This window comes from Pseudopipra pipra, chromosome 7 (genome assembly GCF_036250125.1).
Source record: "Pseudopipra pipra isolate bDixPip1 chromosome 7, bDixPip1.hap1, whole genome shotgun sequence".
Lineage (NCBI taxonomy): Eukaryota > Metazoa > Chordata > Aves > Passeriformes > Pipridae > Pseudopipra > Pseudopipra pipra.
Genome location: NC_087555.1, coordinates 2,490,073 through 2,500,203, shown reverse-complemented (window position 1 = coordinate 2,500,203; position 10,131 = coordinate 2,490,073).

Here is a 10,131-nt window from a genome sequence, read left to right as displayed (position 1 = left end):
TGCTACTTGTCCATTTGCACTTGATCAAAGGGAACTGCTCAAACTTAACACCTGAACATGTTTTCTCAAAATACATCTGGCTTTTTTCTTGGCAAAAAATATTTGCCATGCATATGACTGGAGAAAAATAAAGGGAGTTCAGCTAAATTCTTGTTTTGCTAGTTGCTTGGCAGAATACATTTCTGGTGTGCTGGAGAGTTGTGATATGTGCTGGATTTGGTGTAGTGAAGTGATAATGTTGAACTTGGACTAAGTAAGTCTGAAGCTAAATACGTAAGGAAGGAGCTGGAGCCCAAGACAGTAGCCTGGCTGATCTGTTTTACAGATTTAAAACTGTACTGAGTTGTTTACCTTAGTTTCTTGTTTCTCCTAACTCTAGGAATGACTACAGTAATCAGTTGTTGCAGCTTCCTGTAGAGTAAAAGCACTTGGGAGTAGTGGATGTATGTAGTAAATAGGGGAAGAAGGAAGCTCAGAACATGTAAATCTGTGCACTTCTGGACAGGATCATTAAGAAATGATGTGGCTTCTGCTGGTGAAGACTGCTGGTAGGACTTAATGTGTTGTTTTAGTGTTGAGTACTAGTTAAACCCTGGTATCAATGATTTGGGCTCACTCAGTCTGAGAACATGACAGTCCCAGAGTGCACAAAGCACTGTTTGTGTTCCTGGTAACATAATTATTATGTGGGTGTCCAGGGGCCCATGTGGAAGGGCAGAGGCTGTTGAAGTACATCTGTGAAAAATCTCTGAAACACTTGCAAGAGTCTTCAAGTCTTCAACCCTTTTCCAGGCCAGCTGCTATTGTTGGGTAGCACTGCACTGGAAAATCCAGTTCTGCCCCTTTGTTATGGTGGATCTGCTGCTTTGCAATAAGGAAGAATTCTCTTCTGCTAGATGGGATTTACATTAGAGCCAAAGTTATGGACCTCAGTGATGAGAACACACTCATGAAAAGGAGTTCTGATTTTAGATGTATGGGGTTTCTTGTAAGACTGCACATGACATTTTTGTTTTTAGGATTATGGCTTTAGTTTAAAATAAAACTCGGAAATACATATTTGCTGCTGTCTGCCTGGATCACAAGCATGTTACTCAGGGATCTAATTCTCTTAGTATATAGATCTGCACAGGTTTTAAATTGTAGAAGAGTTTGTTGTATTGTTTCAATGACAATTACCCTACAATTTAAACTTATTTTTGGTGAAGACTTTTATAACTTGGAGATGGTCTTTATTTTTTTCCTTCTACCCCTCCTCAGTTTAGCTTTCTAGTAGCTTTCAAAGCAAGTAATTTGATAATTAATTTAGGTAATTATTTTGCACTAACATAAAATGAAGATACTGCATCACCTCTGCCTCTCATTTCAAGTTGTAGGCATCTGCCTCCACCGTGTGGCAGTTCTTCAGAACTGCAATGAGAGGTTTAACTGGTAGTGAATGGAATATGGGAGCTGAGTTGTACTTCAGTTAGGAAGTGTATAAACAAACAGTACTGTGAGAAAATAGTGGTGCTCAAATGTCCCTTGAAGTGTTTTTTTGTCATAAAAGAAGAAAGCACAAAGGTGAGTTTACTGAACAGCTGAATTTGTGAGTAATTCAGACTTTTAAATATTGCATCAAGGAAATAGTTCCTAAACTTCATTTAAAATCTTGCCAGTGTTCACTCATCTCCATTTTGAGATGGATTAATTCACCAAATGATATTTTAGCAGGATATGCCACAATATCCATTTCCTATGTGAACAAAATTGCCTTTTTTCTGGTAGTTTGTGTACATGTGTAAAAATACAACCCTTGCATTAGTTTCCTTTACTTTGACAGTAGGTCACTACACCACAGATGAGTCTGCAAAACTATGCTGCTTAACCATGTTTAGGAACAATAAGCTGCTCAGCTGTTGAGTGAGTGAAACCAAAATAAGCTGGCTCACAAACAACTTGGAACTGGGAGCTGGTTTACTGAATTTTGGACTGCAGGTGAGAAGGCTCTGGAATAAACGTTCTAGATCTCTAATAAAAACATCAGTCCTTGGGTTACTCCACGGTTTTGTGGTGCTGCCTTTTTGTACTGGTTTGGACAAGAGTAAAAAGTGTTCTTTTGGTGTGGTGTGTCAAAATGCAAACTGTCAAACTTCTGCTAGTGTTTATAAATAAATGTTCAGTCAGTGGAGTTACCTTTACAAATGAATACATAATTAATAACTTTGTACAAAGTGGTTTTTGCCTTTATTAAGGAATGCTGTGATGCAGGTGTGTGGTCGTGTCATGTGTATGAACTGTGCTTCTGTCAACAAAATCACATTTTCCACTTTTCTGCAAGTAGAACAGGCCTTGAAATCAGGAGAATGTCCGAGAAGCTGTAAATTGTGGTGTCCTGTGTCATCAGATGTCTTGATTCTTCAAGTTTGTCAGTTTTGTAAGTGAACTTTCAGCTTAAATAAAGAGTTTATTGCTGATGTAAGCAGATGCAGTTAAAGTGACCCCCAAAGTCTGGTCTTTGTGGATGAATTGTGGGTTTTGTTCATTACAGTCCTTTGCATGAAGTTGGAGATTCTTTTCTGGTTAGAAACATCATGTAAGTGAGGAATTGCTCTGAACTGTCACTGTTTTATTGTTCTCAGTTGTTTATTCCATCAGATTTTGGTATAGTTTACTGCAAAAATCAGAACTTATTATGAGCATATCACTCATAGGGATGAACTGATTTTCAGGATGAAAAATTGACAACTTTTCAATGATATTTTTTCCTCTCTGTTGTGTATGTCAGGCACCTAATTTTTGGGTTCTAGGATGTTAACTGGTGGTTGTTCTTTTGCCAAAACTGTTTTCTCCTGGCAACTAAATGTGTATTACGGTTATGAAGTTGTCTATAATGACAAAAAAAAGCACTGTAAAATGAATTTTTTAAGCTGTTTAGATATTTTAATATATTTATAACATACATTATAAATTCAACCAGAATCAGTTTCCAGCCTCCTGCTGAAAAATACTCATCAATCCAGACTGCAACAGAAGTCAGCCCTAAAACTGTCATTAAAAAAAGGTTTCTTTGCTGCAAAGTAACCATCTTCTTTTGCTCTACATGGTTGCTCAGCTGGTGAGTGCATTGACTTCCTGGGCTGTCTGACAGAGTATTCTTAGCTCCCCTTTTCAACTTTGCAAATGTGATTTCTTCCCTGTGTAGAATTGCACCACGGATGAGATCCTGCTGCTGACTTCAGTGTTATTCCTATGCCCTTATTTAGACTTGCCAGCTTTCCAATTTCTAGCAAATGCAGACTCTTTACACTGAGAAGTATCAAACAGCTTTCCATCCAGGTAAACAGTGGAATTGGGAGAGAATGGCTTGGAGCATCTTTCTAAAAATTCATGTTATTCGCAAAGACATGCATAATTAAGAATCAAAAATGTACTTTTAATTATGTTGTTAAGGAGACAACTAGCCTAATAGACACATAATGATTAACTGCAATAGGAGTGTTTCAGGGGAGTGGGTGGCAGTAGTGGCTGTCTCTTCACCTTTGACCATTTAGATGGTCAAATTTAGATGCTGCTGAGCATCTTAGTAGTTGAGCCTTGAAATGTTTTGGGTTTTTTTTTTTCCAAATCTAAATAAGAGTTGCCTGTGGAAAAGGTCCTGAAAGATAGTTTATGATTCATTATCTCGAGTTGGAAGGGACACATAAGGATCCTGGTACTGCAACTATGGCACTAGTACATGTTTTAACTGACTACTGCTTGCAGTACAGTGGTGGCAGCTGGTGCTCTGTGCCCCAGGAGATGAAAAAACAGTTTGCTTAGGTGAATTAAAATTGTGGTAGCTTGTCCCAGTGTGACTAGGGAGCAGCTGCCTATCTGCTTTATTTCTAGAAGGCTTTTGTGGCATCTGGCTCCAGATGGGCATACAAGGAACCTTGAGAGATGTGTGTGTATGCCAGAGAGTCAGGGTGTCACTGGTGCAATATATAATGTGACAAAGACCAGGTCAAGTATTGTTAATCAAAAATGAAGAGTGAAATTTGTCAGGCGTGAAAAATAGTTTGAAAAAGTGATTGGAAAACTTTCTACTTGAAAAATATCACCAACCTACTTGTAAAATACAACAAGTATTGGAAGCTCATGTTCTGATCTCTTCTGCCATCTCAGATGTGTTGGAAAAGTTTAAAATTCTGGCTTAAATTTAGCTTTCACGTGTAGCAATGGTGCACTTACCTATGAACCACAGAAGTTAATCAATAGGAGTAGAAAACTGTTATTCTTAAAAAAAAATGAAACAAACCCAAATCCCCAAACATTTGTTGCATATATAGACCTCAGGTTTTGGGTAGGACTGATGATTGGCCAGATCATTTGCTGTTAACTGCGTTCGAAGAGTTTATTGCAAATCTAGTTGTTCTTTTCTGAAGTCTTAAAATGTAATAGTTCCTATTCTGTGCTTTTTACCATATGAGTGTTTTCTCAAACTTCTGTCTCCTAGAGCCAGTGAGAATCTTAAAACTGAAATCTCCAGCTAGGCAATGACAGGACTAAAATAGTTGGTGAGTTTGACAGTGTGTTAAGTGATTCGTGGATATATTTAATTATTTTAATCATAACCTCATAGAAACAAATGTACTAATCACATCCAAGAAAATTCAGTAAAAATAGGGTAAACCTCACAAGCTACTGGAAAAAGGCCTCAGGTTTTCAGCACAAGTTCTTTCCTTTATTGCTGGGTCAGTGTTCAGAGATTCTCTGATCACATCTCAGGCTGACCTTGGCACAGCAGGAAAAGCCTTCTTTGATAGGAAGAGACACCAATACCTTTCAGTTCATCTGATAAACCAATGAATTCTTTTCATACATTTTAATTGCCAAGATTCTAGGCAGGGAAAAGGTCACGTGGGTCTTCGCCATGCAGGGAGAAAAAGCGTGGGAATAGTAAATCATAAAAGATGATGGCTGAGGAGCTTTAGGTTACCATTAAAATGTGTGTTTCCAGAGTTCCACTGTTGTGTGGGAAGGACCTTGCTCTTCCAGGAGAATCTCTGTCTAGAACCCAGGGATCTCCTCTCTTAATTTGCTGAAGATTGTCTTCAGAGAAGTACTCTTCTAAAAACTGCAATCTTTTAAGTTCTGTGTGGAGTTGTGAGACCTGGGACACAGAACGGTTTGTACTGGTGCCTGCGCTCTCATACTGGTCTTAGACTCTCACTCTTGTCAGAGTGCCTTTGTTAAGCACTGCAAAGACACTTTGGAAGAAGTGGGTACTGCCCTGCAGAATTTAAAACCTGGAAATGTGAAATTGGTGGCAATTGGGGTCTTTGTAGATATGGAAATTATTGAGCTTAAAGATTAAACTGCTGGTTCCAGGATTACATGGTGGATCTGGAGCAGCAGAACGCCTGTAGATCATGGCTTAGCAGTGTAATAAAGAGCATCTTAATTTTCTGCTCATGTCACTATGGAACTGGCAAATTTATTTTATTTTAAGAGGATTCAGTGTTGGGCAGCTTCTGCTAGAAAAGAGTGGTTAAGGCTGTATTAGTGCACCTTCTTTCTTGGTACGTGAACATACAGAGGTGGAAGTGCCTGCTCCCATCTTCTCCCATCTTCTCCCATCTTTCCCCCCTTTTGTGCTTGCTGTGCGTTTGCCAAGAGGAACCCAGATTTACTGAGGGGGCAGAAATAATGAGCTCCTGCTACATTTTACCTTGTCATCTCCAAATGCTGTAGCACCTCTCATCATCTAAAAGTCAAGGGCTGCAGGCAAATGTTGTCACTGCAATGCAGCCATTTTTGTGTCATAATGGCAAAGAGGAGAATAGAAATAGCAAAGAAGGGGCTGGTGTGTCATGGAGCAGTAGCAAACATTACATGCCTGAAGGTTGTCCTACTGTCGTGGAGAAACAATAGGAATCTCTCAATAAAAGAGAACAAAAGAATCTTGTGTTATGCAACAGCAAAGGGGGGAAAATGCCCCCCATAGCTGAAGTGTCAACTGCACAGTACAGCTTCTGTGAGTGAGGGGGAGAAGGCTTGTTGTATTCCCTCCTAACAGAGGGTCATGTTGGATTGAGATTTAACTGGCCCAGCTACCCTTACAAAAATGAGATCTATCCCAATATATGCATAAAGGATTTCTTAATTTTTTTTAAAGCATAAGTTTGGTAGGAACGTTTTGGTGGATTGAGATTTTGGTGACAAGTAGAAGTGATCTATCAAATTTTCCTTCCTTTCTTTTTCAAACCCTCTCAGATTTTAATAAAATGTGCGAATTACTATATGTATTTTCTTCCCAAGGACAGGGAATGTGAACTTCAAATGAGCATCTTGGCAGCAGGAGTGTAGCCTGTACAAAAGCCAAGTGTGCATGTGGACCACAGGCCTTGCAGGCCTTGGCCTCTGGAGGGGCCACGTGGCTTTGGAAGTTGGCAGAGATGATGGCAAAAAATAATGAACTCATGACCTGGCATTTTGAGGCAGAGCAAGAAACTCAGGTATTGATCAGAATATTTCCAATTGGGATCCCAGAAGTGACTGCTGCAGCTAAGATTTCACACGCTCTCTCTTACTGGCAGCCTGGATTTAGAAAAAAAGATCTCTGCAGAAGATTCCTAGGATGAGAAAGAACTTTGTGAAGTGTAAAAAGGACACCAGGCCTTGCAACACCAGTGCTGGTTGGGGTAGTCTTACCTGCTGAGTGCCTGCACTCACACATTTTTCTCCTTGACATTTTCTGGTCATACACATTAGCCTTGCTTCTCCTACTCACTAGAAATATGAGTTAGAAAATGGATGTCACTTGGTATCCAATAGTGACTTCAAAAAAGTCTAATTCAAGATTTAGGTCCTTCTAATAGTGGTGATATTAGACTTATTTTTGGACTGCAGGTCCTATGTAATTTAGAAGAGATAAAGAAACAGATCAAACTAAAACTCTCACATTGTGTTTAAAAATCAGAAATTAAAAAATATAGAAACAGATTGGCATGGGTGTGACAATATCTGTTGTTGTGTTGTAAATAACTTTATACAAAATTGAGCTAAATAACGTAAACTGTGTGTGCATCTACTCCTTTAGTCATCAGTTTAGTGATCATATTTAAGTTTATATTTTCTTTCATCAGATTTTGGTAGTGTAAGCTCTTGCTTTGCTTCTGCATCACCACGAGGGCACACAGAACCTAATTCTTCAGTGGACTGAGTCCTATCCCAGGTAAGGATGGTAGAGGAAACAAAACCAGATAAAACCCTGCAATGGTGCAAGAGTCACCATCTCATGTTGGTTTACAAACTGGATATCAAGCTGACTTAAAAGACAGGAACAGTTTGTTTTGTTGTTCTTATTTTATGATGATGGTCTAATTCTGGGTTTTATATTAGTAATATCAAGGAGACTTTCTCAGTATTGCTAGTATTTGAAAAACAAAATTTATTCTTTGTTGTTGTTTTTAAATGGGAAATCTGCTTTTGGCCCAAATCAAAAGCCAAGTATTTGATTAAATCATAATTGGCTGTAATTGCCACTCATAAATCCTTGCCTACCAGACACAGTTTTACTGGAGAAAAGTGGAATGGGCTCACCTAACGAGACTGTCAGGTACTTTTGTCATGTAATGCAGTAGAACAGCTCATTCCTCAATTGTCTGTCCTTCTAGTGCTGCAAAGAGAATCCTTCTGGTCGTGGAAATACAAGGCAAGTTTACAAAAATGTTCATTTATTAAATTCTAAAATACTTTGATGTTCAAGAGAAAACTTATAATTCAAAATGTGATTTATGTTCTGTTATCTCATGTCTGGCTGAACTGGTTTGGAAATACTGTCTGTGTTTCAACATGGAACACCCTGACAACAGCCCTGGATAATACTTTTTATTGGCAACGATCAGTTCAGGTTCATGTTGAGCCAGTCTGAGGATGAAGGTCCTAGTTCAAGGAAGGAATATGCAAGTTCTTAGGATATCTCCATTTAGAAAATTATTCAGAGATATGTTGCCTCTAAATAATGTGTTTAAATAATATGGACTTTAGTGAAGGTTTCACAGGAGGCCTTGAGATTGCTGAATAGAAAAAACCACCAGTAAACATCAGAAATATGTTAAACTGAAATACAATTTTTGGATAACAAGAAAAAATATTAATATTTTTGTCTTTTTTTCTTTTTGCATTCTAACTGTACTGGTAATACAAAACTTGCATATGCTTACATGAATTCATGTAAAACTACCTTATGTAGTTTTCAGATGCAAAACCTGGCTTGCAAAATAATGTACACAAAGCAGAGATTTGATTGCAGTCTTCAGTAAAAATTAGCAAAAAGTGGTTTATGTAAAAATTCAAATTTTTTTTTGTTTTGTTTGTTTTGTTTTGTTTTGTTTTTTGTTTGGTTTTTTGTTTGTTTTTAGGTTTTTGTTTTGTTTGTTTTGTTTTGGTTTGGTTTTTGTTTTTGTTTTTTGGTTTTTTTTGTTTTTTTTTTTCCTGTTTGCAACCTGAATGCAAGGTGACAGACTACTTAAGCAGTGTTGTTTTACCTAAAGTGTGTGGCACAGGATCTACTCTCAAGCTACTGCATTTTAAAAGCCATCCAGCAGTGGGTTAAAGTAAGCCAGGTTAGACTGGAGAAACCAACTGTGTTCTATCATTAGCCCTTGTTCATTAGTTTTAACGTTTCAAATTGGAATGCCACCTGGGTGAGACTGCATTGGATTATTTTCTGCAGTGCTGTCTGTCTTAATGTGGTGCTGACTATTATTCTTGCATCTACAGAATGCAGACTGGCACGAGTGTGAAAGGCATAATTCTCATTACATGTGCAAAGCCAGGCAGCCAGGGAAACAAGCTTGACTAAATGCTTGCATTTCAACCAGTGGTGCAGCAAACTAATGTTGGTTCTGAAAATGAAAACTGTTTCATCAGCTGAAAACACTGTGAGCTTTAAGAATCAGTGTTTATAGAAAGAAACCGAGGACAATGTTCATCAAGTTAACCCTCTTCAGTTTAAAAGCATCAGAAGGAAAATCCCTGTGCATAATGAAGGTACTTTTGACTAATAACAATTACTGATTTTATGCTGAAGGACACGTGTGGCACTTTCATTTTGACTTGATGCATTCCTTGGCAGCAGCAGCCAATAAAAATGGATAGAAATGTTCAGTACCAGTGGCTGTTTCAAGGACTCCTGTAGGTCATTTTTTCCAAATATGCTTTAAAGCTAAGTAAGTTGCATCAGCAGAGTCTCAGTTGTCCTTGAGAGCTTTAGTACCAACTTAGAGCTCCTCCCTTTCACCTCAGGATCTAATGGTCCCTCTGTATTTGTGGGCTGGCAGTACTCTTGTTTGGAGCCCTGCCCTGCTCTTGCAAACAAGCTATACCCATTTTCACTGCTCAGCTTTTATAGCTCAAAAGCATCTTCATCTATTTTTGTTTTTCTTTCCAAATGCCCACAGAGTGCATGGCTGTTTATTAGTGTGTGTGACAGCTTAAATGGCCCTTGTCAACAGTGCCCAGTTAAAGAAGTGTCAATCTTCATTTGTGACATTGAAACAAAATGATCTCGAAACAAAAGTCTCATGTATTCCTTAAAATATAAAGTTATATCTCTGGAATATATTCTGTGAGGCTGAAAACAATTCAAAGAGTAATTTGTGCTCTATAGCAGATGAATATGGAATAAAGAATGTTAAGATTTTTAGAACTTTTCTTTGGAAGACCAACTTGTGCTAACCAGCAAAGTTCTGGCCCCACTTGAATCCCAGTGGTTATAACAACACTGTTTGACAAAAGTAGTTATGACATAGAGTAAAGGGAGTAGCATTAGAAAAAGGAATATGTGTCAAATGCAAAATGAAGGGGAAGAGAAAAAAGAAGAGAAAAAAGGGGGTTAATTTCTAGCAGTTCCAGCAATATTTCTTTCCTGGAACATTGGCTTTTTTTAAATTCTTAGTGTTTTTTAAATAGAGAAAGGAACTCTGCCACCACTGAAACTAAAGGGTAAAACAAAGGGGTTAAACACTAATTCCTTGCATGATCAGGGTTTGATCCTTACAGTCCTCAAACACTGCTGACTGTGCTCTGTGGGGAAATCAGATCTGCAAACTCTAAAAATAATGATTTGCCTTTGTTTTTCCTACATAGCTTTGTGAATAACTA